This window comes from Mandrillus leucophaeus, unplaced genomic scaffold, assembly GCF_000951045.1.
Source record: "Mandrillus leucophaeus isolate KB7577 unplaced genomic scaffold, Mleu.le_1.0 Scaffold421, whole genome shotgun sequence".
NCBI lineage: Eukaryota > Metazoa > Chordata > Mammalia > Primates > Cercopithecidae > Mandrillus > Mandrillus leucophaeus.
The window spans coordinates 3,403,699-3,410,484 of NW_012104488.1; the positions used below are offsets into that span (position 1 = coordinate 3,403,699).

Consider the following 6,786-nt stretch of genomic DNA (forward strand, 5'->3'; position numbering starts at 1 on the left):
GACCTTGGTGAAAATAGTTTACCCACGGCTAGGGTGCAGCAGCAGAACTCAGAGGGCTGAGATGTGCCTGGGACCTGGGTTAGAAGACTCATTTGAGACTTGGCTATGAGGGAGATGTAGGGGAGGGAAACACCAACACTTAAGAATGGGCTTGTATTAGGGTTCTCCAGAGAAACAGAACCGTTAGGTTCCCCCTCTCTCTCTCCCTCCCCCTCCCTCTCAGGGGTACTGAAAAATCCCAAGATCTATAGTTCAAGGGCCAAAGAAGCAGGAGAGCCAATGGTGTAAGTCTCAGTCCAAATCTGAAGGCATAAGAAGACCAATGTCCCAGCCTGAAGACCACCAGGCAGACAGAGGAACATCTTCCTCAGGGCTTGGTTCTATTCAGGCCTTCAACAGACTGGATGAGGCCCACCCACACTGGGGAGAGCATCTGCTTTATTCATTCCACCAATTCAATGTTCATCCCATCCAGAAACACTCCCACAAATACACTCAGAATGGTGTCTGAGCAGATATCAAGGCAAGTTGACACATAAAATTAACCACCACAGAGCTAAAACCAAACCAAGCCAAACAAAACAGGTATCTGACAGGAAGAGGAAGAATGGCCAGTCAGAAAAGGCAGAGCGGAACAGGAGACGATGGTGTCAGGAAGCTCGAGAGGGGCAGATTCAACACGGGACTGTCAGCATCATTAGGTGTCACCATGAAGACAAGAAATGGACTGAAAAGTTCCCTCTGCCTTGGGCATGGGGCTTAGACTTGGCCAGGGTGTGGGGAATAGCAGGGTGTGGGAGAGGGAAGCTGATTTACAGACGTCTGATATGGGAACATGAGTTGCAGATGCAGAAACAGGGATATAGATTATTATTTTTTGTTGTTGTTATTTTTTGTTTGTTTTGTTTGGGTTTTTTGTTTGTTCGTTTGTTTTTGAGACAGTCTCATTCTGTCGTCCAGGCTGGAGTGAAGTGGCGTGATCTTGGCTCACTGCAAACTCTGCCTCCCGGGTTCAAGTGATTCTCCTGCCTCAGCCTCCCGAGTAGCTGGGAATACAGGCAGGCACAACCATACCCGCTAATTTTTGCATTTTTTAGTAGAGATAGACTTTCATCATGTCAGCCAGGCTGGTCTCAAACTCCTGACATCAGGTGATCTGCCCGCCTCAGCTTCCCAAAGTGCTGGGATTACAGGCGTAAGCCACCGTGCCCAGCCTTTTTGTTGTATTTTTTTTTTCTTTTTTTTTTTTTAGAGATGGAGTCTCCCTATGATGTCCAGGCTGGTCTCAAACTTCTGGCCTCAGGCGATCCTCCTGCCTTGGCCTCCCAAAGGACTGGGATTACAGGTGTGATCCACCGAGCCCAGATGGATATAGATTACTTCTTAGAAGCTTGGCTAAAATGGGAAATAGAAGCAAAAAGCACAGTCTAGAGATGAGGACGAAGGGCCCCAGACTTTCAGGGGCCGAAACCAGAAGTCCCAAAGTCTGCGAGAGAGCAGAGTAGCCTCAGCCCTCCCAGCTAATAATGACATGACGGAAAAGTTGTGGTCCTCAATTTTTCAACTATAACTGAAGGGGCAGCCTCTATTTTCCGTGTTTAGATCCTCAAAGCTATGTATCCAGAGCATAGCATGACCAAGAAAATTCCTGCACATAACCCCAAATATTAGAAAATTAGAAGCATTTGCAAGCCCAGCCCTCAAAGATGGGATGATTTGACTTCCTTTACTCTGGTCCTTGTGTGAGTCAGTGAGTCAGGGAAGCGCTCTGTTGAGAATGACATCCCGCAGCTTGCCCCTATATGGGTAGAACACCTCTCTTTCTCCTTCTGAACATCTTTCTCTTCTTTTTCTTGGCAAGGGCACGGCATTTGTTTGGAGAAAAATAGGCTAATCTGGAGAAATCGTGATACTTTGATCTTGCCTTTTCTGGGGTTAGTTTTCATTCTGCCTTTTAAAAAATGAAGCCATTCTCCCAGTGTTTAGTTTCATCCTCCTTTCTCTGTCTTCCTCACTAGGTTTGTTTCTCTCTCCTCTTCTCTAGGTGCTCTTCCCTGGGCTGTGATGGTTTGTGCTGTACTTTCATGTTCTTCTACCTCTTTGTTCTCCACTCGCTTCACTCCAGCCCCTTCTACTCACCCACCCTGCTTTCCTCTGTTCTCTCCCATTTTGATCAGGAGAAGCTGCTCCCTGGGAATCTGAGACCCTCTTCTAAGCAAGAGCTCAAGACACCACAGCGAGGCCCCCAGAGTCCTCATCTCCCTCTGGAGGGGAAGGCAGGGGACAAAGAAGAGAAGCAGCCCCAGTCCAGCCCGGCTTGTACCCGACACAGAAAGGGCGGCAACCTTCATCAGCCCGGAGGCTGCCGAATCCTAGAAACACATCTGAGTCTGCCTTTGTGAAAGAAAATGATCCTCATGCAGGCAGGTGGTACTATTTTGGAGAACGTTTTTATGTGCAATTTAGAGTGCACATTCTACACACAGCTCAGACAGAAATAATCAGTTTAATGTGTGTCTGCACTGTCATGCGGTCAAGCTTTAGGTGAGAGCAGATTTACACACTGAAATCAAAAGGAAATAGCAGGAGCCGTCTTCTGCTACATTCCATGACAATAAATGGTCACGCGATGGAGGGCTGCCAACTCTCCTCTCCTCTCCTTTTATTCCTTCCCAGAAAGTGCCTGCGTTTGAAAGAAAATTAGTTTCCAAGGTGCTTGAGTGCATCTGTTAAATATTGATTGTTATTAACAGGGGGCACATGTAAACAAAGGCTACATAAACAGAAAGATGCCTGGCAGCGAGGAACAAGTATGCTTCTTGTCAGGTGGTTTTCCTTAAAACAAAGCGTAAGGAAGTTTATAGGAATTCTTGAGTGGGTGTTTTGGTTCAAGAAGATGTCCTGTTTCTCTGATGTCAGCTACAGACCGTCTCGGTCAAACCAAGGAGCTTCGTGTTTACAGCACTGGGCATTTGTCACTGTGTGTTATCATTAAGGAAAAAGGGGTTTGCTTGCAAAGGGGCTAGTATAGTAGAGAAATAACAGTGAAAAAACATGGTTCCCAGCATCCTTTTCAGAAAGTTCACCCTCCAAGATTTTTTAAATGCACACACCATCGAAAGCATGTGAGTGCCAATACATCAGGCGGTTAGAAGCCCCTAAGTCAAGCCAGAGGCAGATCTACATACAGGGTAATATTCAAAATATGCATGTGTCACCCTTTGGCTCTCTGAAGTAATGAATCAGTGTGGACTTTGCAAAAGTAGCCGGGCCGAGGGTGCCGGATCGCCACGGTCAAAGACTGCAGAGTTGGAGAGAAGAAAGCTTCAGATGAAAGGGGAGCAGTTCCCTCTGAAATGAAATAATTGTGATACAGGAATTGATTTTTTTTTTTTTAAGAAAAACAATGTTCTTCCTGCTGTGATGAATTTATTCTGGAGGTTTGAAAGGAAATGTGTCCCCCCAAGAGCATGAGGACCCTGAGTCTGGAGGGTGAAGTCCCCGATTTCAGCACATGTGTTCTCATTTATCAAGGGGCGGTGCTCGGGTGTGAAGGGGGAAAATACCAAGGGTGAAAAGATTCAAGGGGATCAAATTATTTTTCCATTTGTCTCAGAAAAAAAGAAAGAAAGGAAATAAAAGAGGGAAGGAAAATCATTTCATTATGTGGCAACCAAACGCAACCAGGGGTAGCAACCAGAGGTAGCACGCAAGTAGCAACTTTATTCTTCAGAGCAGCTCACTCTAGGGTGTCCTGAGTTTTCCAGGGTGCAGTCTGTGACTGTGGAATTTGCAAACAGCAGAAGCACGAGAACAGAAGCTGCATGGATGTCTAGAGTTGTTTCCTCTCGAATGCCCTCTGCGGCGAAGATCCTCCTAGTGCCACCTGGATGAATCACTTCCAGGGGAAGGTGGAAAAAGAAAACTATTAAACTGAACATTGACTTCCATGCTAGGCATTTTATATGCATTTCTTTCCCTCTGAATAAAGTCTGCAAAATAGGTATGATTTTCCCCTTTCTAGAGATAAGCTGAAAATTTCAATTATCTTATGGGCCCTGTTCAGAGGCCCAGCTGGCAGTGGAGATGAGATGGAGCGAGCTAGCAGTGGAGGGGAGATGGAGCGAGCTAGCAGTGGAGGGGAGATGGAGCGAGCTAGCAGTGGAGGGGAGATGGAGCGAGCTAGCAGTGGAGGGGAGATGGAGCGAGCTAGCAGTGGAGGGGAGATGGAGGGAGCTAGCAGTGGAGGTGAACTGGAGTGGAGCTTGTCTGCCATCAGCACCAAGTCCTGTTTAGTTATTCCATTCTACCTTCCCAAGGTGTCCCTGACATGTTAGCTGGAGTTCTGAAGGTCCGCTTAGCAACACAGGATAAAGGCCACAAGGATCTCCCTCCCTCCATTGCTTAAATGCTATTTTTATGTATTTATTTATTTTTGAGACAGGGTCTCACTCTGTCACCCAGGCTGGAGTACAGTGACGTGATCATAGCTAGTGAGCAGCCTCAATCTCCTGGACTAAAGCTATCCTCTAGCCTCAGCCTCCTGAGTAGCTGGAAGTGCAGGCATGTACCACCGTGCCCAGCTAATTTTTATTTTATTTTATATTATATTATATTACATTATATTATTTTATTTTTGTAGAGATGGGAGTCTTGCTATGTTTCCCAGGCTGGTCTTGAACTCCTGGCCTCAAGCAATCCTCCCATCTCAAAATCCCAAAGTGCTGAGATTATAGGTGTGAGCCACCGCAACCAGCTTTAAATGCTATTAAACAAGGGAAATCAGTAGGTTGGGTGGATGTAGTCACAGGGCAGGAATGAGAACACCACGCTGAGACTCATTTGGGGAACGGGAACTGTGCCTTCCAGTCACAGCGGGGTAAGGCAGAATGGAACGAGTCCTAAGGCCCCCCTAACACATCCAGTATGTGATGGGGAGAACAGCTACTCATCAGCACTGGGGATTAACAAGGTCTCATCCGCTGGTCTGGTCGCTTGGCTGTGCTGTGACACCTGACACTGGCTGATGATCAGGGGCTTTGCCAGCTTTAGAACACACCTATGTGAGAAAGCCTTGGGCTCTGAACCTGATTCACTTCCCAGGGGCCCTTCAAAGGGTTAACATTGACCTTCCCCATCCAGGCCCTCACCATGGGGCCACAGCCTTATTCTAGGAACTTGGTCCCACGCCCTCCACCCTCCGCCCTCCGCCCTCTGTGAGCCTTTCTCTCTCAGGCTTCTCCACAGAGGGACATTCATACAATTCCTGTTGGTCATCACCACATTCCAGAATTCCTCTGTGGTCACAGATTGGGCCTCACCTTGACCCTGAGTGCTAGTGCTGGGCTGCAGAGAGTTGAAATCCGTCCCCAGGTTCCCCGTAGTTCAGGGGAGAGAGAGGGATGGAGCTGTCCCAAGCCCAGGCCTCTGCAGTTTTTTGAAACCCGACCCCCTGCTTTTCTTTGAAGTTTAAATGGGGACCTATTGTTTTTTCCTGATAATAATAAACAGGGTCAGGAGAGAGGAAGGCAGATGAGGAAAGAGGAGGAGGGCAGGCACAGTCTTGTCAAGTAAAATTACCCCAACTCTGCCTTTGAAGGGCCGCAGACTTGGTTCTGCGGTCGGCATGAGAGTGAGGGGGCTGGCCGGGCAGGGTGGAATTTGCAAAGAAATCAGGGGTCCTGAAATGTGGCCACCGAGGGAAAGGGGAGACGCAGCCATCCAGTAGGACTGGCCGTGGTCCTGCCGGACATGCCAGGGCAGCCTGGGCTCTGGCTGCAAATGTGACCTTCCAGTCCCTCTCATTGCCTGTTCACTGCCCCCAGGAGATGTCCTCGGCCTCCAGTGAGTGGCCCCAAACCATGAGTTGGTTTGGTCTAAAACCCTTCCCTCCCCTTAAAATGGCAGAAACAAATGTTTGGAAACAAAGGTGAATTGAGAGTGACAGCTCGTGACCTGGCTGTGGTGCGTGTCAAGCCAGTTAGTCCACGTGGCCATCGGACACTGTGCCATCGGGCCAGGGTTGATTCCTGCAGACTGTGACTCTGAGAAGCAGCCCAAACTGCCCACCTCTGTTCAGAGGAGACGGGCTCTCCCCACAGGACGAGTGTTTGTGTTGCCTGAGGATCCACAGGCCCCGTGGCACTGCTCCTAGCACAGGACAAGCAGACAGGATACGTGTGGGGTGAGAGCCCACAGCAAGGTGGAAGCCCTTTCCTCAACCCGAGGCCTCCGCAGAAGGCTCAGCAGTCCAGCAGTCTCAGTTTCCCATATTAAAAACATGGGAGTGGGCCAGTCGTGGTGGCTCATGCCTGTAATCCCAGCACTTTGAGAGGCCGAGGTGGGCAGATCACTTGAGGTCAGGCACTCCTGACCAACATGATGAAACCCCGTCTCTACTCAATACAAAAATTAGCCAGGTATGACGGTGAGCGCCTATAATCCCAGCTACTCAGAAGTCTGAGGCATGAGAATCACTTGAACCTGGGAAGCGGAGGTTGCAGTAAGCCAAGTTTGCACCACTGCACTCCAGCTTGGGTGACAGAGTAAGACTCCATCTCAAAAACAAAAACAAAAACAAAAACCATGGGAGGGAGAGAGAGGCAGACTCAGGTTCAAGGCTGCAGCCCCTGTCCCTGTCCCTTACCATGCAAGTGACCTGCAGCTGTTCTCCTTTGAAGTAGACGTGGGTACTACTTGCTGGCTCTGGGGGCTGATGGGATGATTCAATGAGGCAACGTATGCAACCATTTGAACAGTCCATCGCCTTCCAATTATTAGCTGTCA

At 48.6% G+C, this 6,786-nt stretch overlaps 1 long non-coding RNA gene across 1 annotated transcript; it reads right to left on the minus strand.

Annotated features, from left to right (window-relative positions):
- Window positions 1-3,636: 3,636 nt before the first annotated feature.
- LOC105548806 lies at window positions 3,637-5,251 on the minus strand. Its single transcript, XR_001007449.1, has 2 exons — window positions 5,130-5,251; window positions 3,637-3,898 (listed from the first exon to the last, which is right to left on the minus strand). It is a non-coding gene; the product is annotated as an uncharacterized LOC105548806 (long non-coding RNA).
- Between the last annotated feature and the right edge of the window lie 1,535 nt (window positions 5,252-6,786).